This window comes from Lepus europaeus, chromosome 2 (assembly GCF_033115175.1).
Source record: "Lepus europaeus isolate LE1 chromosome 2, mLepTim1.pri, whole genome shotgun sequence".
NCBI lineage: Eukaryota > Metazoa > Chordata > Mammalia > Lagomorpha > Leporidae > Lepus > Lepus europaeus.
In genome coordinates, this window is record NC_084828.1 from 105,369,756 (window position 1) to 105,396,240 (window position 26,485).

General features: G+C 35.1%; 1 protein-coding gene across 4 annotated transcripts in view; it reads right to left on the reverse strand.

Moving 5' to 3' along the window:
- Nucleotides 1-26,485, reverse strand: part of NAALADL2 (N-acetylated alpha-linked acidic dipeptidase like 2) — a 1,471,888-nt gene that overhangs the window by 1,165,981 nt on the left and 279,422 nt on the right. For 2 of the 4 annotated variants that reach the window (XM_062211678.1, XM_062211676.1), the window contains exon 3: nt 22,765-22,873. The exons of the other annotated variants lie outside the window; for them this stretch is intronic. The gene's annotated coding sequence lies outside the window, so the exon portion shown is untranslated. The remainder of the gene's footprint in view (nt 1-22,764; nt 22,874-26,485) is intronic. 4 annotated transcript variants of the gene reach the window in all.

Here is a 26,485-nt window from a genome sequence, read left to right on the forward strand (position 1 = left end):
AGGGGTGGCTGATTACTGAACTTCAGTTGTCCATCATCTCTTAAATGTTATAACTCTAAAATTGTCTGAAATTGTGGGGTTTTTTTTCCTTCCCTGCAGGGAGGGGGGGTTTCCAACTAGAAAAGAAAACAAGAGAATGGATGCATAGACCTTTAAAAATCCAATTTCAAATTATTTTCACCCTACAATTTTCATCATCTTGACCATTTTTATGGGCATTTTTCATTTTCTACCCCATTAACACTAGATACATTGCAAATTCACTGAACTTCTGCTGCAGCAGTCAAAAAATGAGTTTGTGATAAATGCTACTTCAATCTTTCTCTCAATAATCTGCTTCAGTGCATAAAATCCTAAGATTTCATTACATTAATTATTATACTCATATAGGCCTTTGAATAGAATTGCAAATTTAAATTCATAAATATTTTTATGAAATCTTTGCTGAAGTTTAATTTAATAATATAAGGTTAACCTAATATTTTAGTAAGTTCATAATAGAATAAAAATGTGGTATCCTTAAACAAGTAGGAATAAGGTAGCTGCTTATTGCTTAATGTTCCTTGAAATTGTGATGATATCTATTTTATTTAGTTATTTTCTGGAACATCCCTCCTACAACAAGATGCTTCAAATATTACATTGCAGATGATATACATTATATTGTAAATTATACATAATAATTACATCTCAATTATTATGGAAGTACCTTTATTAAAAAGTCTTAGTGGCTTTCTTTTCAATGTCATGGAATTAAATTTTTTTCAATTAATGGCACTGTTATTGAAATATTAAAGTTATAACTTTGTATCTAATGGACAATACCCATAAATAAAATTTTTGAAATATGTTTCTGTATACCAGGATCTGATACTGCAAAATTTCCCCCAGGGCAATATATTAGCACCCTGAAGTATGTGATTCATCAACCAGGACTTAATCCCAGTCCAGGGAGAGAGAAAGGTGCTAATTTAACTGAATTAACAGTTCAATATCAAGTGTCGTTTTAAATGGCATAATAGCAATGCTATATTTTAAGATAGCTGAGCCCTTGCGTTTGTCAACCTTAAGCTAGAATCTGAATTTTACCCTTGTGTGATCTTGGGCTCTAAACTTCCACTTCCTACTCCGTAAAATGAGAACAAGTTAGCATCTTTTTAGGAATTGAAAGGACAACAATGATAATAATGTATCTGAATTACTTAGTGGAGTCTATGACACTCAATGAAAACAGGGTAGTAGACAGATCTATGAATATGACTGTTTTAGTCTTTATTTGACTTGCTATTTAATTCTTAACAATTATCCTGAAAGCCTTCATTTCACAAATAAGGTAATTTAAGGTTTAAAGGTTTGTATGACTTAAGAAGCAGCATAAAAATGACCCATATTGGCCAGTGCTGCAGCTCACTAGGCTAATCCTCCACCTGCGGCGCTGGCACCCCGGGTTCTAGTCCCGGTAGGGGCGCCGGATTTTGTCCCGGTTGCTCCTCTTCCAGTCCAGCTCTCTGCTGTGGCCTGGGAAGGCAGTGGAGGATGGCCCAAGTGCTTGGGCCCTGCACCCGCATGGGAGACCAGGAGAAGCATCTAGCTCCTGGCTTCAGATGGGCGCAGTGCGCCGGCTGCAGCGTACCTGCCGTGGCGGCCATTTGGGGGATGAACCAACGGAAGGAAGACCTTTCTCTGTGTCTCTCTCTCACTGTCTAAATCTGCCTGTCCAAAAAAAATATTTAAAAAAGACCCATATTTCCTTACAGCAATTATGCCTTCCACATTCTAAGTCAAGATGACCCAAATGATGGAAAGAAAGCCAATAAATCTATATTTATGTGCTGCCCTCAGTACCTAAAGTTATATCAATGTTTTATCCAAAGATGAGGATTCAATATCCTAAGTGAAACTAACCACTAAGTCAGATTTTAGGATGTCCTCAATTTAAATTGACTTATTTTTCTTTACCCCAAATTAGCTGTACATCCAGCTAATTGCATCAGGAAGTGACTAATTGGTAGGTAGCTGTGTGAGCAATTATCCCATTTGCACATTTAAGTGATGTTTATTTCAAGTGTACTTGTCATGCCAAGCTTTAGAAATATGGCTCCAAAGTTCAGAAAGACAAACTGAATTGAGATCATATCATGCCATGTTTATAAACCACAAATGAAGAGAGTATAAATTATTACATGTGATACACTGTCTGCAGTAATGTAAAGACTGCAAAATATCTTCAAACTGTGTACTTCTCAAGCACATTCCAAATATTTATAAAAGCAGAAAGACCAAATTTCACATTTTACAGACTCCAAAAGCTGAAGTTGAACATCACCAGTTCATCCTGCCAACAAAGTCAAGTAGAAATAATCGATCCATAAAATTACAATCATTTCAAGATTTGAATGAATGAAAAATGACCCTGTAACCTGCCAGTATTACTAAACCCACACAATAATGATCTCCCTCAGCATTTAAATACTGGACAAATATAAAATGAGAGATTTGACTCTTTTTTTTTTTTTAAGTATGGCATTCATTTCAAATGGCTGCATAGCAAGTTTAAATTTTTTTTAACTCTATGACTCTTTTTCTTCCCAATTACAAACCTCACCTTGATCTACCAACTTCCCCAAAAAGGAAAGGGAAAAAAAGCATGAGGACATTTTTTCACAACACACTGAATTCAAGATTCTCTTCTTGAAAAAATATGTGCCAGTAGTTTCTCCTTTTTAATTTCACTATAGATTTATTTTCTAATTACTACATGCTAAATGTCAGAAATATTTTAAATGTCAGATGTATTTCATGTTTTAAGGGACCTTCACGTCATTTAAACTTTTATATATATATATGTATGTATATATATATATATATATATATATATATGGAAGTCTCAACATTTTAGAAAAAAATTTAGATGATTTCCTCACAACTAAATTGTTTACTTTCATTAAAATATAGAAAAACATTTTAGGGCTTTAAAGAAATAGACAAATATACTATTTTGCACTTATTATTAAAACTTACAGATATGTTGCTTTTACAGCTATCATCAAACTTAAAAAAAAAATCGAACATCTTTAAAAAGGCAATCCACAAACAGGAGTTTCAGAAAAAATTTTTAATCAGATAATCAAATTTGATTGTCATTATAATGTTTATATTGCTACACACTTGAAAATGCTATCTGTTACAGATGATTCACTGAAAAATTTATTTTCTTTCACAGTAGAAAGGACTTAAAACAATATGACTTGTGAGACTAGGTGATACTTTCACACTAGCAGTGTGTACCACTATGGAAAGGATTTAGGATCTGAGACTGGAAAGAGAAAGTCATGTGTATAGAGTCCATGAAGAATCCTTGGGTACTGCATCAGTTGTACTGAGATCATTAGAAATTATGAGAACACATAAAGTATTTGCCCAGAAAAGAAACAATTTATTTTACTTGGACTTCCAACCTCCCTATCCTAATTACTACCCAGTTACTATACTAGAACAACAAAAAAGAGCAAAAAATAACAAAAAGCAAAAATAGAATAGAAAAAAAGACAACTGAACTGAATTCAAAATATGAATATTCGTACACTTTGACCATGTCAAAGGGAAATTTCTTTTCAATCAGGAATGAATGTTGATATTCATAACATTACCAACTCCAAGTCATAGGCAGTAAGCTATCGCAAATGGCAACATCATAAAGTTCATCTGTGCACAAAACAGCAACAATGAGAGACGCTGGCTAGTGCCTACCCACACGTAAAACTGAGTCTGCCTTTCTGACCAATCCTCACTGCCTGTTCTAAGTGATTTTATCACAAATGTGTAATTAAATCTTCCACAACAAATACATCTAAAAATAAATCAAAGCATCCCACTAACCCTGAGGCTCACTTATCTGTATTGACCATAGTATCCTATTGAATGAATGAATGATTTCTCTGCATGATATAATCTAGCCAATGCATTTGAAATTGGGTGATCTGAGACATTTAGGTTTGAAAATTCAACTGACTTTTTATACTTCCCTACAAAATTGCAATCCCAGCTCCTGGGGAGAAGGCTGGTTTGCAAATAAGGAGAAATGATCGGTAGTGTGCTACATGCAAAAGCCTTGCCAACATGGCAATAAAGGGCAGACATCAGATTGTAGTTACCAACTGCAACTCTTCTGCTATTCCCTACTGTTTCATGCTTTAGAGAATCAGGCTGTTTTACATGACACAAAGAAAAGTACTAATTTCATTATATACTTTACATGGGATTGGTAAGTTTAAATAACATGGATGTGAAATGTTCTGCAGAACATACAACATTAATGAATTAAAAGTTATTACTATATTTCATAACATAAAAGAAGAAAAATATTGGTAGATTTGGACTGCCATTACTTCTAAACTTCTACTAACAAATTATTCACCGAGGACAAGTTTTTAATAAAATTTTATTTATTTTGTTTATTTGAAAGGCAAAGACAGAAAAAGAGAGAAATAAAGAGAGACATACAGAAATCTTCCACTGTTGGGTCACTCTTCATATGCCTGCAAAAGCCAGGGCTGGGTCAGATTGAAGCTAGGACTGTGGAAGGCAATTTGTTCTTTCAGATGGTTGGCCAACTATTTATCACCTGATGCTTCCCAAAGTGCACAGAGGCAGTATGTTGGAATTGGAAACAGAGCCAGGACTTGAACCCTGGCACTCTGAAACAGGATGTTGGTGTCCCACCCCCATCTTAACCACTATGCCAAATTCTTACCCTGCTAAAAATGTATTTTAATTGAAATTCATCTGTAGTGAAACTTCAAGCTATGAAAGTATACAAATAATTCCAGATTATATCTTTTTTGTACACTTCTCTTTTTTTTAAATTTTTTTTTTGACAGAGTTAGACAGTGAGAGAGAGAGAGACAGAGAGAAAGGTTTTCCTTCCGTTGGTTCACCCCCTCCCCCCAAATGGTCGCTATGACCAGCGCGCTGTGCCCAACCGAAGCCAGGAGCCAGGTGATTCCTCCTTGTCTCCCATGCAGGTGGAGGGCCCAAGCACTTTGGGCCATCTTCCACTGCCTCCTGGGCCACAGCAGAGGGCTGGACAGGAAGCAGAGCAACCGGGACAGAATCCAGCAGCCCACCGGGACTAGAACCCAGGGTGCCGGCGCCACAGGTGGAGGATTAGCCAAGTGAGCCGTGGCGCCGGCCTTTTGTACACTTCTTTTTCAAAAGCTAACTTAGTAGGAAATACAGGCATGTATATAACTGCATTTTCTTAACTAATACGGCAGTATATTGTGTTTGAATTAATGTTGGTGGGAAATGAGAATTACAACTCTTGACAAGCATGGGAAGAGTTTGCACAGGCAAACATATTTGCATCTGGATCTTACATGTAAACTGTGAAAAGGATACATGATCTTTTTTTCTATCTAAAAACAAATTCACTTCAAACATCCGAGTCATTCCAGATATACTGTCTGACTACAAATCAACAACACAGTACTGAGTACAACCATTGTAAAATCATGCAAATAGTAGACTAATCCTAGCTGCCAAAATGCACAAATAATTATGGTAGCATAAAACAGATTTTCCACTTGATTTTAAATTTCTGGAGAAAGAAATCTTATGCTTTCTACTGAATAAAGAAAAAAATACATGGATGAACTAATTTGGATCATAACTAGATAGAATGTTTTGCTGGCATAATTGTTTGCACATACATATTCTTTTCAAACCTGTTATGAATTACAGTTAGAAGCATTTTACAGTCAAATAATACAGTCTTAATAAGGCCAGTAGGAACCAAGTAACTAATATCACATATAATGTTGTTTAAATTTCTTTTTGTGAAATAAATGATGCAGCAGTATGAAAACATAACTGCTTTTGTGTGACCAAAATGAAAATAAGTGGTAACCCTTCCTTGACAGATTAAACATTCATCCACACGGTAAGACCATTAGGCCAGCTGACAATATAGAATCTTCTCTGATTTAAGTAGGCACTAGGAAAACATGAAACCCTGTTTCTGTAGATAGGCTTCTTTCTGCTTCATTGCTGGTAGTTACAAGGGCAAAGGCTACTCCAAAAGAAAAAGAAAGAAAGAGAGACATGTTTGTCTTCCAAACCTGATGCTTACCCTTCACAAATACTCATCCTGTGTGCACGACATAGCTCTGACACATTACTGCTAGCTATGTAGCCCCTGAACTACCGACATTCCATCTTTCGAATACTGCTGATGACTTATTGTTCCAAGGATGCAATGACAGATACGGGAGGAGACAAAGATAATTGAGCCTCTACTATGTTCCAGATTCTATGCTAGTTTTATGTGTTATTATTACATCGATTACTCCGGAGCTAATTATTGAAGATGAGCAAATGCTGGCACAGAGTTCCAAGCACATGACCTCTTTTGTCTTTCACTATATTATGCTGCCTCCTTAAAACAATAAAATACACCAAGGGGAGATTTGTGGTTCATCAAAAGAGAAAGAAAAGATTATTGCTTTATTTGAGGACTTGAAATTACCAGGACAGGCTCCTTGCTGGTACTTGATGAGAGCAGTTAATGGGCTTGGAGTAAGGGATTGGTACACAGCACACATAGTCCTCTGCAGAAGCTCCAAAGGACAGTAGTAACTCTCCAGGCTCTTAGGAGCCTTCCCCTTCTCTTGTTAATTTTATTTATTTTTTATCTTTTTAAAGAATATATTAATACACTAGATCCTCATGGTTACAGCAAAAGCATGATAATTACTATTACACAATTCTCATGTTAATGTGATATTAATACAAAGAGAACAGATTGAATGTAGTTCATAGACACAATTCTAAGAATATAATGATACTCTTTCCTCTCTTATTTCCTCCCTCCTCTCCCTATCATCTCATTGACTGCCAGCGTTGATTCAGCTGATCTGGCCAGCTAGGCAGGTGGCCCCTTCTCCATCATTGCCCCATGTGCATTCCGCCTTGTCCTCGCTAGAGAACTAGTCTGTAGTCAAGGGTATAGGAGTAGCTGCACTCTCCCCTGCTAGAACCTCCAAAAAGCTCTCAAGTTCCCCTGTTGATTTTAAAGACTTCAAGGAGAAAAAAAAAAAAAAAAGATAAAGTCAACTATCTTACTGAGTCTTCTTGCCTTTTGTTAAGATTCCATCATTCATTACTTTATAAATTCATTCACTGAGTTCTACTGTGGCCCAGGTATTCTACTCATCCTGAGGTTGTCACTGTAAAACAGATGCCTGGCTATCACCAGATATGTTATCTCTGTTTCCATCCCAGCACAACCTTGAGAGAAACCACAGAATTTCTTTTGTTTCTCAAAAGTTTACTCCAGCACAAATGAACCATAGTTTATATTGTAGAATATTTTGTTTTAAATTGGATATTTTGTAGAAAAGTCAGAGAAGAAATTGAACATCCCATACATGATGGTTTCCTACTTCCAAACTGTTCTTTCATCAGTGTAGTTGTGGTTTCTGACTGAGCATCTAACCAGAGTACATTCTTCATTTGAACCCCACTCCAGCCACAGCCAATTATGCACAAATCTTGCTCATTGGCTGCCCTGGTCCTGTTTATCCCTATACTTGGGTTTCACTGACACAAACTACCACAAATCTCTCACCTATTTTTTAAAGATTTATTTATTTTATTTGAAAGGCAGAGAATTACAGAGGTAGAGGCAAAGAGAGAGTGAAGGCTTCCATCCGCTGGTTCACTCCCCAAATGGCCACAAAGGCCAGAGCTGCGCCCATCCGAAGTCAGGAGCTAGGAGCTTCTTCCAAGCCTCCCACGTGGGTGCAGGGGCCCAAGCCATCTTCTACTGCTTTCCCAGGCTAGAGCAGAGAGCCTGATCGGAAGTGGAGCAGCCAGGACTCGAACAGGCATCCATATGGGATGCCAGCACTGCAGGCGGTAGCTTTCCCCACTAAGCCACAGAGCCGGCTCCTTACCTATTTTTTTATGTAGATGTTTTGCCTTAATTCTCTGGGCTAGAGTACTTAAATACAAGCAGTTTTCAAGTCAAGTGATTTCAAATATAGGGACTTCTCCCCTTAGCAAAGGCAGTTTGTTGATCCAAAGTACCAACTAAAACAATATTAACCACAAAATTCTGTTGCATTCAAGAGTTGAGAGTTTTATTTAGAACAGTGGGTACAGTATAGACAATTATTTTGTGACAAATAATAAAACAGAAATAGACTGGGAGGTGTTATGGGATCACAGAGAAGAGAGCTCTTTATTCTGCCTACAGGTGTCAGGAAACACATAAAAGCAGCTGTCTGGAATCTTGAAAAATGGAGTGATTTTTCCAAGTAAGCACTGTTGAAAAAGGGGTTGTAAAAATAAAGAAGAACATGTGCGAAGACAAGGAGACTTAATAGGTCAGGGCATATATGAGATGGAATAGCTTGCTTGCTGCACAATCAAGAATCAGTGCAAATCAAATACTGAAGATCTGCACTGTGTGCCAGCTTTACTTAGAAATTCACCTATGTCTCCACCCTCACGCACCACGCTTCTGCCTCAGTGCAAAGCAGGTCTCTACCTCTTCATGACAGAATACAGTGCAGGCTGCATATATCTGGGCACAATTGGATATGATTAATTTAATAGTTTCATCTTAATTCTGCTCTGAGTTTCTCAATTTAACTAAATAACTTTAATGCTATTTGGTATCAGACTTCAGAGAAACTTTTTATCAAAGCCATTATAAAAATAATGATTTTACAAAATAGTGTATATAGTAAAAATCATTATTCCAGCAGATGGAGCAGAGATGACATCAGAATCGCTGAATGCCTCCTGGCCTAGAATATATAGCAGAAGTCCAGACACTCAGCAGAGGCATGAAATGGAAAAAGCACAATTGAGAGCAAAGACCAAGCATTACTGAATACTGCTTGGCTAATCAGCTAATTTGGATTTAGAAAATTTCTCATCCTAGTACACTGAAAGCGAAAACAACCTGAGGCAAACACCAAAATGATTCCTTAAAGAAACATTTATATTTTAGAGCAAGAAAGCTGTAATTTTGATTTGTTTAAAAGTCTCACTGTGGTACTCACAATCATCCTATGGAACACAGACAAGGCTAAAATTCTTAGCAAAGTCTCTACATACGTGGCTACTTCAATCTCCTGCTGATCAGAACGTGTGTGCTTCTCGCACAGACTCTTCACGAATCATGTGACTGCCCAATATGGAATTATTAAAAAGCAGATCAATAAACATAGCAAGCTATGGGTTCAGAACCTCTGCTTACACAACAGACCAATGAACAAAGTTACTACTGAGAAACTGCGATAGCAAATAGCTGGCTATTCAGATTCATATTTGGGAACATGGTTAACAAGTGAAATTACAGATGTTAAAAGAAAAATATGGCAGAACAGGTATTTTGCTTAGAAAATCTATTATATGTCAGGTAAACATCTTAAAATTTTATTAAAACTTGTGGTTTTAATTCAACTTGTGGTTTTATACAATTAGCACTACAAGGAAAAATTCCTAATACTCATCAGAAACAGAAATATATCCCATTTCTTACAAGCAGCTGTATGTCCCTCAGTCTCTTAAATTCTTTGGTAATATGTCACATTATTCAAAAAGCAGACCATGTATATATTTAGGATCTGAATAAAAGAGACAGTTCAAAATTTTTATTATTAAAGAAAATATTTGGAATATCATGATCATAAGGGGAAAATGAAACTTTGTTGGATCTTAATTCGACCACATTTCTGACCTAATGGAGGAGTTCAGTGTACCCACATTTCTGACCTAATGGAGGAGTTCAGTGTACCCACACTCATGACATCTTAATTCAATGGTTAAGAATATGAATCAGGCCGGCGCCGTGGCTCAACAGGCTAATCCTCCGCCTTGCGGCGCCGGCACACCGGGTTCTAGTCCCGGTAGGGGCACCGATCCTGTCCCGGTTGCCCCTCTTCCAGGCCAGCTCTCTGCTGTGGCCAGGGAGTGCAGTGGAGGATGGCCCAAGTGCTTGGGCTCTGCACCCCATGGGAGACCAGGAGAAGCACCTGGCTCCTGCCATCGGAACAGCGCAGTGCGCCGGCCGCAGCGCGCTACCGCGGCGGCCATTGGAGGGTGAACCAACGGCAAAAAGGAAGACCTTTCTCTCTGTCTCTCTCTCACTGTCCACTCTGCCTGTCAAAAATTAAAAAAAAAAAAAAAAGAATATGAATCAGGGGTGGGCATTTGGAATAGCAGTTTAGACACTGCTTAGAATGCACACATCCCATATTGGAGTACTGGTTGTATTTCCCAGCTCTTCCTAATTCCAGCTTCTAGTTAAAGCACACCTTGTGAGAGAGAAGGTGATGGCTTTACTCTTTGGGTCTGTGCTACCCATGAGGAAGACTCTGGCTTTTGCTTGGCTCAGCCTGGCCCAGCACAGACTGTTGAGGGAATCTGAGGAGCATGGATAGAAGATCTCTGTCTGTCTCCGCCTCTTTCTTTGTTTCTATCACTGCTTTTGAGGGAATCTGAGGAGCATGGATAGAAGATCTCTGTCTGTCTCCGCCTCTTTCTTTGTTTCTATCACTGCTTTTGAAATAAATAAAATATTGCTTTTTTAAAAGAGTATGAATCAGTTTAAAGCTTAGCTCTGACAAAAATCTACTTACATAAACGTTTTTTTAAAGATTTATTTATTAATTTCAAAGAGTTACACACAAAGAGAAAGAGAGGCAGAGAGAGAGAGAGAGAGGGAGAGTTCTTCCATCCGCTGGTTCCCAGTTGGCCGCAATGGCCGGAGCTGCACTGATCCGAAGCCAGGAGCCGGAGCTTCTCCCGGGTCTCCCACGCAGGGACCCAAAGACTTGGGCCATCTTCTACTACTTTCCCAGGCCATTGCAGTGAGTTGGATCGAAGTGGAGCAGCTGGGACTCCAACTGGCACCCATATGGGATGCCGGCACAGCAGGCGGCAGCCTCACCCACTATGCCACAGTGCCAGCCCCTACTCAAATAAACTTTAAATGAGCACTTAGCCTTTCTTATTCTCAGCTTCCTCATTGTAAAATGAAGGTAATAAAATCTCTCACAAAGAATGGTGGTGAGGATAAAGTGATCTTTAGCTACCAATATTAATGTGTATCATAATTCTTAAAGAAGACAAGTATAGGTGTTAACAAAGAGTAAATTTTAACGATATTCATATTCCAATCTGATCCACTCAGAAACACAACTTAATGTTAAGCAAGCAAATGAAAATCCCCAATCTTAAAAAACAATCATTTGTAATTTTGCATATATGGGAAGATGCTGTTCTTATTTCATATTTCATCAATCTCCATTCACAAGGAAGTATCAACTTCTAAGAATTTACTTAGGGAGGCCGGCGCTATGGCGCACTAGGTTAATCTGCATGTGGCACTGGCATCCCATATGGGTGCCAGTTCTAGTCCCAGCTGCTCCTCTTCTGATCCAGCTCTCTGCTATGGCCTGAGAAAGCAGTACAAGGCCCAAGCCCCTGCACCTGTGCGGGAGACCCAGAAGAAGCTTCTGGCTCTTGGCTTCAGAAAGGCTCAGCTCCTGCCATTGTGGTCATTTGGGGAGTGAACCAGCAGATGAAGACCTTTCTGTGTCTCCTTCTCACTGTCTGTGACTATACTTCTCAAATAAATAAAAACTTAAAAAATATACTTAGGTATATTAATATTTTTAAATTGAAACATAAAAATTCTTTTGTACTTTATAAATTTACATTATTTACTTCTGAATAGCCTTCCAAATATGCATTTTTAAAGCCTATATGTACATTAAAAATAAAATTTTCCAAATATTTCCAATCTTCCATTAGAATCCTATGATGGTAATAACAATCTTTTTAAAAATTTTTAGTTTTTCATTTTATTTGTGAGGCAAAGGGACAAAGAGAGAGCCTGACAGAAGAGATCTTCCATAAACTGGTTCTCCCCTAATGCCTGCAACAGACAAGGCTGGGCCAGGCAGAAGCAAGGAGCCTAGAATTCCATCCTGGTTTCTCACATAGTTGGCAGGGACTCAAGTACCCCAGCCATTACCTGCTGCATCCCAGGGTGAACATTCCCAGAAAGCTGGGTCAGAAAGAGAGGAACTGGGACTTGACCAAGCACTTCCTTTTGAGTTCCAGGTGTCCCAAGTGGCATTTTAATTGCTGTGCCAAACAGCTACCACTACAATTTTTACTGCCTGGACAAAGACATGTTAGCAGAGGTTTTCCTAAATACAATGTCTTTGTGTTAGTTGGATGGGTGGTTTAATCCACAGGACTTTATTTCTCACAATTCTGGAGGATGGAAGTCTAGGATCAGGTGTCAGCATGAGTGGGTTCTGGGCAGGCTCTCTTCTTCACTTATAGACTGCCTCCTTATTGTTATTCTCTCTCCTGAGAGAGGGAAAGCAACAGAAAAGTTTTCTGTTCTTACAAAGCCACTCATCCCATCATCAGTGTCCCACCCTCACACTCTCATCTAAACCTAATTACCTCTAAAAAGCTCCATTTCAAAATACCTTTGGTGGGGTCAAGACTTCAACATAAGAATTTTCAGGGGACATAACTCAGGGTATAGCAATCACTTTGCTGGAATAGGCAAAGGATGTCCACTGGCTAGGGGAAGTAATGTGAGAACAACTTTAAACATTTGCACACACATGCTTCCCAATTCTGATGACCTGCGGTCCTTTCCTTTCTAGTCTCCCTCAGTGGCCAGTATCTCAGAGCCTACAATTTGAAATGTGATCCTGGAGTGCAATACTGGCATATTTCTCCACATATCAAAAGAATTAAAGTCAGTATCTAAAATTTGAAGAAAAACTTACACATCATAAAAAGAAGAAAAATTCTCAGCTTACACAATGATTCAAACCTCCTCACTAATTTTGGAATAAAACTCTTAGAAAAAGGTGATCAATAAAAAACTAAATTTCTAAGCAAATAATTAGAGAAGCATACATACAGAAAATACATACATACAAGCACATAAATGTTAATTATGCATCAAAACTTGTATATGCATGGAAAGGTTAACCTCAGAATACATACTATTAAATTGAGACCTTATATATCTGGCTCCGTTTAATCTTTCATTAGTATTTCATCCAAATGTTTTCCTCCAGAAAAACATGGCATACTGTTTTATGCTTCTATATTAAATTCTATATCTTTATATGAAAGAGGTAGTGCCCATTCATATGAAATGAAGATCCAAAAACATCAACCAACTATCCTTAAGTATTTTGTCCATGAAAAAATATTCAATGGAAATAAATAAATTATGTGATAATCTTCAAGAGATAGAAACCATACAATAAATTACATTGAAAAAAACAGAATAAATTAATAAATAAAAAGAAGATAATATTAAAATATTAAATAGTAAAATTAATAAATAAATTCAAAGTTTTTTGAAAAAATCACTGATAACTTTATTTTTAAAAGAATAAAAAAGAAGCACATAAAAATAAATGATAAAGAAAATAACCACAATCAGAATCAATTTAAAAGACTCACAACAGACTACTGGTAAACACTATGCAATCAGATATGACAACTCAGATAACATTTTTTAGGAAAGTATAAGTTACCAAAACTGACCTCAGGAGCTATAGAAAATCTTAATACTGAGTTACACAGAAGAAATGGAAAAATCTGTCAATAGATGAATCCAACAGTAGCAGTCCCAAATGGTTTCCTGGGGAAATTTTTAGGCTCTTAAATACCAGAAAATTGCCATGCTTCTAAAATCTTTCCAGAATATAGGTTACAGAAGAAGACCTCCTGGTAGAACAAAGATTTCACGCACACAAACTCTCAAGTTGATAACATGAACAGCAGCACAAAAATACAAAACTAAATAATATTAGTAAACATAATTCAAGTGTACATGAAAAGGATCATACATTATAGATGAGATTCTAAGAATTTAAGAATTTCTAATACTGGAAAATGCATCATAAACTTTTAGGATTAATATTAATAGATCTCAAGAAAATACTGTCCCCTTTTAGATGCTGGAAAGCCATTTTTAAATCAATAAACATTTTAGTACAAAGTCACTATCATGCCTACTGGTGAAACACTAGGAGTATTATCAACATAATCCAAGACAAAAGTCTACTACCATCATCACTGTGTTAACTGTACTGAAGATACCAGCCATTAAAAAAATAAATAAATAAATAAAAGAGGGAAGAGAGAATGAGAGGAAGGAACAAATTTTATAAGTAAATATTTTGGAAAAGAACTAAAACTATTACTAATTACAGACAACATAGAAATATAATTGTATAAATAGAATATCCAAAAGACTCCTGGATTTTGAATATAGAGTTGGTTGGAAATAAACACTGGAGGGGACAAAGATTTTGAGAGAGCTGCATTTGCAAGAAGACTATAACTGATGATGCATATAAAAGACCTCTAAGTTTCCAAGTTTCTATCTGCAAGAAGCAGGCTGAGAAAGCCACTCAGCACCAGTGATGCTTTTTTTTTTCTGTAACTAAGGAGGAATATGGAAATGAAAGATCCATGGTGCATAAAAACTGGAGAACTATGCCCAAAGAGCAAGACCAGGATGTACTGCAAGGTAATTTCTTTATCCCCAGAATAGTAGCCTAGCAGTATTTACCCAGGTGGAATTCAGAATTTCTAAGAGCTCTGACTGTGATATGGTAGCCTTCTTGTCTTTCTAAAATGGCCAATGAGAACAGACAAAAAAATAGTATCTGTACATATGTATAGCCATAGAGATGTATATGAAACTAATGACAGTGATTACTTTTCCAGCCTGAGTAGAAACTGGAAAGAATGAGGAAAGAGTGGAAGGGAAATATTCTTTTTCCTGTACTTATTTTAATATTTATAATTTTTGGAACCATGATTAAGTAATCTTAGTTCAGAAAATAAAAAGAAAAAGAATTTAAAATACTGCATTAGACATAGTTAATTACTGGAAATTGGGTTCACAGAAAGAGAAGCAATATGATGATTATCATGTTTATGAATTGATGAACTTAGTGAGATATGGCAAGAAGGAAAAATATTCTAAAAATATAGATAGGGGAGGGGATAGTATACTGCATGCATGATGCAATTTTATCTAAAGTTATCCACTGGTCTTATGTAAGGTTTGCCTGATACTGTTCAGATTTTGGTAGTAAAATTCCAGGAAACCCACCATCAGAATACAAAATATCCTAGTTTTTTCAAGAGCTCATAAGGTTTGAGGGAAAGTACAAAACCCAAAAGGCAGCCCCCCAAATTGAGGCAAACAGCAATACTCTATCTAGTTTCAAATGAGTATGGCATAGATTATCCACTTATGGTAGCTATTATCTTTGTTTTTCCTCAATCATAGACCTTGTATCCATGAACATCCATTGTTGCATCCTTCTGGGTGAGGTGACCTATGTGTACCAGTAAGATTATTGTAGTCACAAACATTAATAGTCATTTTCAACTTTGCCTGTGGATTAACTACTTCTTTTGCACTGTGGTAATTCTACTTTAATTTTAACATTGTAAATACTATGATTATATTTTATCTAAGAGTTCAGATGATGAAAGTGAGAATGATTACAATATCAATACTAGCATTACCCAGACATGTGTCATTTTAATGACATATGGAAAGACACATATTAATGGATTAGTCAGGTAAATTACTAAAATACAGCATTCTAAAAAATAGGCAGAAAAGAATTAGGATTTAACATGGTGGAAACAAATAGAAAAGCATGTAGGAAAACAAAATTCTACAAGTCCCAAATGAAACATACAAAAATTTCCTAAATCAGTCAAGTGTTTTCCATTTACCCAAAGACACCACTGCTCAGACAATTATGGCCACTGTTCTAGCTTCTGAACACATTATGCCTCCTACCCTCTAGCTGCATATTTTATGGGAATGAATAAAGTAAAATTTCCTGATTCCATGGCTGCAGCAGCAGCAACAACAACAACAACAACAACAACAACAAAAAACTGAAGGGGAAATTTTGAAAATAAGTGTGTGGGTCCATTACATTGTAGATCCAATTTATTCACGCATTTACAGTACATTAAATGATATGTCAAATCAATGCAACAATGAAAAAATGTTGAGCATTTAATTTAAAAATGATCTTCAAGTCATCATTTAGATTTTAATAAGTATTTTACAAAAACAGAAAGTATAAAACGAAAAATGCTGACATTCTGTCTGAATTAAAGCTATTGTATTAGTTTACAGCAGCAAACTAATACAAATACAGTGTTTAAAACAATATAAATTTACGCTCAAACAGTTTTGGAGATCAGAATTCTATAATGTATTTTACTGGATTAAAACCAAGGTTTCAGGGTTAAAAATCGAGATACCAGAAAGGCTGAATTCATTTCTGGAGGACCAAGCAGAAGATGACCAGCTGGATCTCATATATCACAACATTCTGACAGTCAATCTTCTGACTCCCTCTTCTACATTTAAAGGTCTTGGGATTGCCTTTAGCCCAGGGTATTCTCTCTAGTTCATAGTAAACTGTTTAGCAACCTTAATTCCATCTGCTCCTTTAATTTCCCTTTTGTAGTGTAACATAACAGATTAACAGGTTCCAGGAATCAGGACTTGAATGTCTATGAGGACACTACTCTGCCTACCACATTCATCAAATCTGAATATTTGGCAGACAATGTCTATATAAATTTTGACAACTCCTCGTCAGTCTATAAAATTCTGGCTAAAAAATGCAAAGATATTTCCTGCTAAATGCCTTCTATACTTATATATACCACTATTAAAGGGTAGTATGATCTGCGTACTTGTAATATTGAGGATTTCATCATGAAAGCTGCTATTTATTTTTTAGTTTCCTTTAAATGTGCAAAGGTACTTCAAGAGATTTTTAACTTCATAGTATTGAAAAATATGCCCTCTTTAACACAGAGGTCTATAGGATACTATCATTGTCACTGGCTATAGAAAAGGTGTTAAAATGCTGTCCAATCATAAATGCGTTTTTAAAGTATTGGACAAGGACAATGTTCTACCTTAATTTGGGAATATAGTTGTCTCCCATAGCCATAGGTTCTGCATCTAAAGATTCAAACAACATGGATCAAAAATATTCAGAAAAGAAATATATATATAGTATTTATCTTCATATTATATATAATTTTATATATAAATATATAATATATTATATTTATATTATATAATATAGTTATAAATATAGTATATTTTATATGATATATATTTAATTTATAGATTTATATATAATATATATTTCATCTATATGAAATATTTAAATATATGTAAATGTTTATATATATATGTGTATATATATAAACACATATTAAGACTTTTTTCTTGTCATTATTCCCAAAATAAGACAGAATGATAACCAGTTATATATTATTTACATTGTACTGGATATTATAAGTAAAGATAATTTAAAAGAAGTTGTGCATAGGTCCTATACAAGTACTGGTATACAATTTTATGTAAGAGACGTGCATCCATGGATTTTAGAATCCTGGATATGGCATTGTAGAATCAATGCCTACTGTACAGGATTACTTTACATTAACTATTTTAAAGAAGAAAGACTAAAATAATATAGGCACTACATGTTGCTTCTCAAACCAGTTCAATGAAATTTAAGTACAGCAATCTAAAAAAATAAAATAAAATAAAAATTTAATGATCTGAAAGTACTAACGTTGCTTGATGTGAAATTTTCGGCAGACTCACACACTCCAAAAATTGTTACCTATAAAAAGGTAACCATATTAAGACTTTTTCAGTTTCATTATTAAAACTGTACTTTTATTTGGGATCCAATTTTAGCTTTATAAGTTCAATTACCTCTCTGCTTTAAAACCATATTCCCTGAAAAAGGAGAGTTTGGACATATAATTACACACAATATGCTCTGGAGGCTTTTTTTTTTTTTTTTTTTTTTTTGACAGGCAGGGTTAGACAGAGAGAGAGAGAGACAGAGAGAAAGGTCTTCCTTTGCCGTTGGTTCACCCTCCAATGGGTGCTGTGGCGGGCAGGCTGCGGCTGGCACACAGTGCTGATCCAAAGCCAGGAGCCAGGTGCTTATCTTGGTCTCCCATGGGGTGCAGGGCCCAAGCCCTTGGGCCATCCTCCACTGCACATCCATGGCCACAGCAGAGAGCTGGCCTGGAAGAGGGGCAACCGGGACAGGATCCAGCCCCCGACCAGTACTAGAACCCGGTGTGCCGGCACAGCAGGCAGAGGATTAGGCTAGCGAGCCGCGGCACTGGCCTAAATAATCAATTTTAGAAATAGTTCTCTTGGGTAAAAATATAAAAAGATGTACCAAAGAAAAGAAGGCTGTTCATGCACACAAAAGAATTCATACCAAGTAAGTTAGCAAGAGATCATATGTCAGATTTGCAAGGAAATGCTACAGATTCACGCCAGTTATATAAGGAAATGGAAACCACTTGTGTAAAGATAGTTTTCAGCATTAAGTACTAAATAAATTGCTTCAAATGGATTAATATGGCTAAAAGTTGATTAATATGGTTAAAAGTTGATTTCAAATTTATATTAAGAAGTATACACATAACAGCCTCATAAAATTTATGAAGTTGGAGAAGAGACAGCTCAAAGTTTACAACTTAGGATTACTCTCCTTTTACATATTGCTTAGCTCTTACTGGTTGACTTGCTATCCACTACATGCATGCTGTTCTTTTATTTCATTAGAAAAGAAACTATGACAAGTTTGACTTCTGAGAGGAGTACAACACTCTTAAAAACTGATTTAATATAATTTCAGATTCAAGGATAGGTTTTAGCAATAAAGTTACTATTTCTACCAGATATAGCACAATAAATTATAAGCATTTTATTTAAATAACATTTGCTTTTACATTAGTAAATTTAAATTAGTAAAGTTTAAATGAAAAATTTTTCAGTGAGATATCAGTATGCATTGTAAACAAATAAAGTGTGTGTCTCCTAACAAAACATCTCAAAATGAATAGATTAACTAGAAAAATATAATTTAGATGAAATTACAATGGGATGTGGTCATTCTAAGGACAGATTATAAAAAATACTTCAAGTTTTTTCAATTTTTTTGTTTATATAAGGTGAACAAATTTCAAATACGTCATATACTTTTAAGAGCATAGTCATACTTCCTACCCTACACTCCCTCCTGCCCATACCACTACCCTCCTTCCTCCTTCTTTTTTTATTCTTTGTTTGCATTTTTACAATGACACACTTTCAGTTTGTTTTATAATCATAAGCTTAAACTTCCACTAAGTAAAGAGTTCAACAAATGGTAAGAAACAGTAAGAAAAAAAAAAAAAAAAAACACTATAGAGGCAAGGGCTGAAAACAACCATCAAGATTTATTATTGGTTTGCTTCCTTATTTTTCTCCTATGGAGGGGAATTAGAATATCAGCAAGACTCTTTACAGGCATCAGGTCGGAAATCCACAGGTCCTGAGGGTCAAAGGACTGTGTATGAATGCTAGATTTTATTTTCCAACTGAATTGTTATGATTATATTACTAAACTGCCCTGCTTTTCAAATTTATTTTACGTTATTTTATTTTTTCTATTGGTGTTGTATCCTAAGCAAAGACTGCTGCTTAAGGAAAATAAGAGAGTAAAGAGCAAATTTAAGAACAAATTACATTTACTAAACAGTTTATGGAGAACATTCCCAAGAAAAATAAAAATTGAGATAACTGTATCTACCAGAGTCAAAAGAGACTAGAAAAAGTGTCAGATCCAAGCAAAAAATGCCTTTAACTAACCTCAGCATCCAGTCATTCACTAATATGTGATCCCTAATTACTTCTGTAGTGTGCCACTGTTTAACACAATCAAATCTAATTGACCATAAAATTTTGGTTAGATTGCACTAAACTGTGGCTAAATTTTTACTGTTATTATTCTGGCTTCTTTGTGAACATCTCAACTTTCCTGCCTCATTAAACCTTAAATTAGATTTTGGTAATAAGAATATTTTATAAATTTTTCAAACAATTGCAATATTCACACAAGAGCTACAGTAGTCTTAAACAGTGTCTTTATTTTTTTTTTTAAATTTAACTCACACTCATGCTTTCTGGGTTATTAAAACCAATGGCACTTTGGTTCTAATTAAGCACTTCATTTGAAAGCCATGACTAATAACTGTCAAATGCGAAGCATGAACTTTGTTAAGTAGATATCTGAACATCTTTCCTAGCACAAAAGGAATTCACATCTGAGGGGTCTTAGTTTCAGAAACACTGATTAGTAGTAGAGACAAGAAACTACTAGAAGTTTTTAAAAATTTTTTAGAAATTCTTTTTAACACAACTTCATAGAATAAAATGTGACATCACTAGAAAAATCTCCTTTTATAGCTTTACCTTAACTGCTAACATTTCCACTTTCATGGTTATGATTTCCCACAATGTCTGGAGAGTTCAGAGGACATTCTGGGTATTTAAAAAAAAAAAGAGCTGAAACTTTTTGCTAATACAGGGTGTTGTGGATTAACAAAGGAAGAGGTCTAACCAGTTCTAATCAGTTTGAGCACTGCAAATACATTACAACCTAGCTGGATTATAACATCTAATACAAAAGCTTCTTGAAACATTGACATTATGCTCATATATCACAAGGCAGTAACAGTTTCCACTATCGAATGGAAGAGAAACACCTGAGAGATGCAACCTGCACCATACATTATGCTCATTCTCAAAATAGTTCATACTTGAAGTTATCTGAATTCATTAACAATGCATATGATCATGAAATGAAAATCTATGTGAGTAATAAAGGTATTAAAAAAGAAGACTGTGATAGAAGAGCTAAACTAAAGGCATAAACATAACTGTTTCTTTCAATTTTCTATTTATCATTAGGATACATTGTGAATCCATACAGTCTTTGGTTCAATTTTCTTGCATACATACATTCTGATTTAAACTGCATCAAAGAAAATAGACAAGACATCAAACGTATATTGACTTGGCCTACTTCCCATCTTATACTAGGCCTCTTGCCTAACTTGCCATAAGCATCTGATAAAATGTATTAATTCTCAGCTAACACATAGGTTTTAAAGGCAGTAAAATTGATAAAAAGGAAATAATACATGCCATTGCTATAAAAGGAAAAACAGAAGAGTAATAACTGATAAAGCTAGGAAACTGCGTTAGGAAACATACTTAAACCACAAATTTCATTTATTTTTACCTGAAGTACCATTTTCTAAAATATTATTTGATGTTACCGTTTTCATTAAATATGTTAATATACTAAATTTGAAAACCTATAATTCCTAAATTCTTCTTTAAAATCATAAAACTAGTTCCCAACTAGTGGTTTGGAACTTCAGGTGTTCCACATAATTTTTTGGAGAAAACAGCAATTAAGAAAGAGGTTTCCCACCAGTAATCTGCAGGCTAGATTTTATTCTTAGATATGGTACTAGATTCAAAGTTCTCATTCCAGGTCAGAAAATGAAAAAAAAAAAAACTCATAAAGATATTAAACTGAAGAATCATGTAAATATGAGATTTTAGTGTGGAAAAAAATCATTTTCCCCCATTTCTACTATAAAATATCAGAGAAATTTAACTCTGAAACTATTTATTTTCATTTTAGTTATGTACATATAATTACTAAAATGAGAACACAAATGGAGCTTAACAGATGCTACACAAGATTGTGTTTTATTCAATAACAAAATTTTATGGCCATATATTGAGGTGGAAATGACCTTAGAATTTATTTCATTCAGTGACCAAATACAACCCTCCTATTGCTTCCATCCCTAGATTTCTGTTTCCACACAAATTTATTTCTTTGTCCACTTTAAAATATTTGAATCCAACTGACTTTAAAAGAGGTACTTCCTCTATACCCTAATCACTATATAAATTTGTATTATCTGCTTAACACTTCAAGGCACATGAATTTGACCCTATTCCCTGATCTATACTAACCTCTTAAATTTGGCTGGGAAGGGATATTTAGAAAGGTTACAGGTTTCCTAAATTATGTTGGTGTCCTGGCTGAGTCTGCTTGTATTCCCTACCTCTTGGAATCTGTGCCTTAATTATTGGGCCTTTGCATTATCCATACCTTGGAAAGTAGTGTATAGGAATCCTAAATCAGCATTTGAACCCTGATGACAGTTACCATTCTATAGAATAAAGCATTTCAATCACACACTAGTATCATCCCCCAAATTGGGGTTTTCTGTTAAGAACTACAGACTTTATTTAGGGTATGTCTAAACTCTAATATCTAAAAGGAAGTTCACAGTCTATGTGCGGCCATTTACAGAAAATGCTCTAAAAATAAGCAAATTTATATATAAAAATTAATGTATGGCCATATTGCATTGTGCCACAAACTGCATTTTTGTTGTCATTTTTAATTTAAACTAATGATATTAATTTCATTAGTTATAATAAGATTTGCATTTGTGTTAAAAAGAATTAATAAATACAAGTCAAGGAGATTGTGCCAATTTCAAAAACAATGCAGAAATTAAAATATATATGTATATAATATTATCCAAACAAAATGAGCTCAAGTCCATTAAGCAAAATATGAATAGCTATTCTAATATATAAAACATTGCCAAAGAACAATGGCTGCATTAAGCTTCTTATGTCAAAATTAACAGCTATTTGGACACTATAGAAATAAGCCAAATCACCTATTTAAAGTTAATTCAAGAACAAAATCTTAAATTCTGATTAGAGTAATTAGGTCTTACTTCAATTGAATGATCGTAGTACAGTTGGAAGAACTTTGTAGGTTACAGGAGACTGGCAATCTGAACCCAAGGCTCTTCATCCAGGTGCTTAATAATCAAATCTCATTTCCTGTTCATAAAGCAAAAACCAGAGGTAATAAATTTAAATTGGTTACTCTATCACATCATTTTTCAGTTGGCATCTGGATTTTATCCTTCATCAGATGCTTTTTAGTGTTATTTTCTCAGTTTCTTTATAATATAAGCAGATGGAAATTCATCATCAGTTTTTGAAGTCAAGAAAATGTAAATTTTTAAGAGCACACACTATATCTCAAGGATATGCACACTATATCTCAAGGACAAATATATACCTATTCCAGGGTATATGCACAAATGCACACACTTTTATCTCGATTTCACTTTTACATATGTTTACTTTTGAATATTAATTTAGCAAGCATAAATGGCATTCTTACCAAACAGAAGATAAAGTAGAAGAGGCATAACCAGAATTAAGTGACTTTTCATCCTTTTGGGGAGAGGGTTAACCAATACAAGAGATGTGCCTAAGAAAGAGTACCTTAGGACTGAAAGCCTGAATCTTCTACAGAACATATATGTGATTGCCTTTAACTCTGTAACACTTTAAAATCCCAATTATTGCCCTCGCATTGGCAACAAAATAGGTAACCTGCAGAACTACTATGAGAATTGGAGACATTATAGGTGATGTGCCCAGCATGTTGCCCAACAAGTCCTAGATACTTAATAAATGACTGATATCATTACATCATATTTTAAGACACTGACTCTTTTTATTTTGTATCTAATGATGCCAAGATTCACTATTCTACATTTCATATTAATGGGCTGGATGGTAGGTAATAATACCACCAACTATAAAGCTGCTTATTTTTTACTTCACCCTCTTTATTTTTACATTTTTGTATTCGCTTTGAGACATTTAAAAGCTATAAAGTGTTTTTATATTATAAAATTACCTATGCCACATAAACTGATACTGTTTTATTCTGTCAAGTCAACTTGCAGTACTGTATAAACTTCTGACTAGGAAAAAGTAATTCTTGCCTTTAGGTTAGGTTAATTTACTTTCTCTTTGCTTTCTTAGTTTTCCTTCTATCTCATTTCAAAATCTCCCATCTTACTTAAGTTTTGTACCACAGAAAATAATAATGTGTCAAAAGTTCTCAATGAAAGTAAAATAATACTTCTAAATTTTAGACTCCTGCTTTCAGAAAGAAAAAAATGCTTAAGGTATATCCTGTAGACTCACTAACTCAGAAGCATCAGTCAATTCTTTCTTTTCTCAATATATCAGACTCTTTTGATAAAAGGAACCTAACTTGGCTAATACATGAATTAAAATAAGCTTTCTGGACTAATTTATGCTAAAATGTTGTTGATTGATTGCTTGCACTCTCCCAAAATGCTTATGAAGAAGCCTTAACACCTCCAATGCTATGGCAGGTAGACATGCATTCACTGGGAGGCAACTGAGTTTAGATGAGACCTGGGTGTTCATGATGAGATTTGAGCTCTATAAAGGGGGCCAGGAAGCTTGAGTTTGTGCTTGGGCATGTGAAGACACAGCAGGAACCAAATCTGTAAGCCAGCTCTCAGCAGGATCCAAAGTCAGCTGGCACCTTGTTCTTGGACTATGAGAAATTTCTGTATGTTTAAGCCACTCAGGCTATGGTATTTTTGTTATAATATCCCAAAAAGTGAATATATTAAATAAAACAATTTCAAAAATTAATATTGAATCATCACTATAGACACACACGCACATATACAAAATTCAAAATATTTAGGGATATTTCATTTGTAGACAACAAAGGAACTATGAAATGGGGCAGACTTAAGGTCACTACTCAGTTGTCACCTTTTCAGTGCTTCATGATTCTATTCAAGTGTGTGTAAAAAATCAATTATAATCTTAATATGAATGTGGGCTTCTATACTCCCACAACATTGAAAATGAAGAAAGAGCTATAACAAAAAGGGAGTAGGCATGTTCACAAAGAGACTGATGTCTCCCAACTACAAATCACAAGAAACGCTAAGTCATATGGGACTTTCCTTCTTATCTTTCTCTTGGCATCTCAGTTAGACTGGATAAAAATGGCATGCTGCCATCTGCATCTTTGCATTTGATTAAACATCAAGCTGTACAGATTGGGTTAGATAGCTGAAGATACATATGTCATCTTGTCTAACATAATGCTTTTAACCAATCCTTGCTTTTTCTAACTTTATATTAAACATTCTATTTGCTAAATGAAATGAACTCTAGTTTCTTGTTATTGAAATGCATTATTCAAGACACGATTCAAGTTCTCACAGAAATTTTCCTAAGTTAGTTCCTGTGGACATTTCGAATATTACACAAAGTATAATGGAACAAAAAAGAAGTCAAACAATTATCTCACTAGAATATCATACCAACATCCACCAGTAGCTTTCACTAGATATTTCTTCTATTTTATATACCCCATCTAGATCCTATATCTGATGTTTTAACAATAAAATCTCAGAAAAGAAAACCCCACTTGGCTATGGAGAGTTTACTTCTGTATTTGCTTTTTCATATACAGAGTCATTTAATTAGTATATCATTGGGCAAAATGGTGCACTTTGAAAAATATCTTTAATGTTGATTGCTTCATAGAAACTTTTCAACACATAAATTTGAGACAAAAACCCAACCCAATCCAATGCATGCTTACTTGCAAATTAGCAAAATTCCTTTGGGATTAATAACAATTGTTTTGACACAGTTATCATTTTATTAGTTTATAGAGGAATATTATGGGCTTTTCCTAAAATAGTTTTCTTCAAGCCATTCTTCTGATCAAGAACTAATGAGAATCCCCTCTGTCCATCACATAAACTTCATTTTCAATTCAGTGCCATTGGAACCCATCATAAACCAAATATATCAAGCCAAATATCTGTATATATATTTGGGATACTTTAACATCTTGATTGACCACTGAGCCTCGTAAGGCAAGGACTATTGCCTTGGTTAGCATGCATTCCCAAGACCTGTCACAGTGCTAATGTATAGAATATACACAATAAATATTAGCAAATGGTGTTTGTGATGCTGCACATTGTTTCATAATCATTTCCATGTCATAGATATCCTCACTATTCTTCAGAAAAATACCCTGTATCCTCTCCATTACATTTATCTTGTTTCTTTGCCTTTCTAGGACATTTATTCTGCACTCTTGCTTAGCTTCTATTCACCCTCCAAGAATCATCTAAATCATGAAATCTATCCCAGTTTAAGTGTGTAGATTCTTTCAAATTGTTTCAAGACCATACTATGCTAAACTAATCTCTTGAAGATTTTTACTTACATATCACTCACAAGAACATGGTTTAAATTTGGGCACATAATTCCTGGCTCCTATTTGGATACAGATGGCTTGTGAGTTAAGAAAGATACAGGCTGTTGTTGAATTAGGTCAGGGATTGAAAACTAAGGTTCAAATTTAGCCTGCTTCTGCTTTTGTAAATAAAATTTTATTCAGACACAGCTGTGCCTGTGCATGCATGTATTTTTTATGGCTGCTTTTCTGCTATAACTGGATTGAGTAGTTGCAACAGGATATGGTCCAAAATCTGCAATATTTACTATCTGGTCTGTTGTGGAACTAAGTTTGCCAACCTATAGATAGATTAGAGCAGTGGTTTCCCCATGTTAGCATGT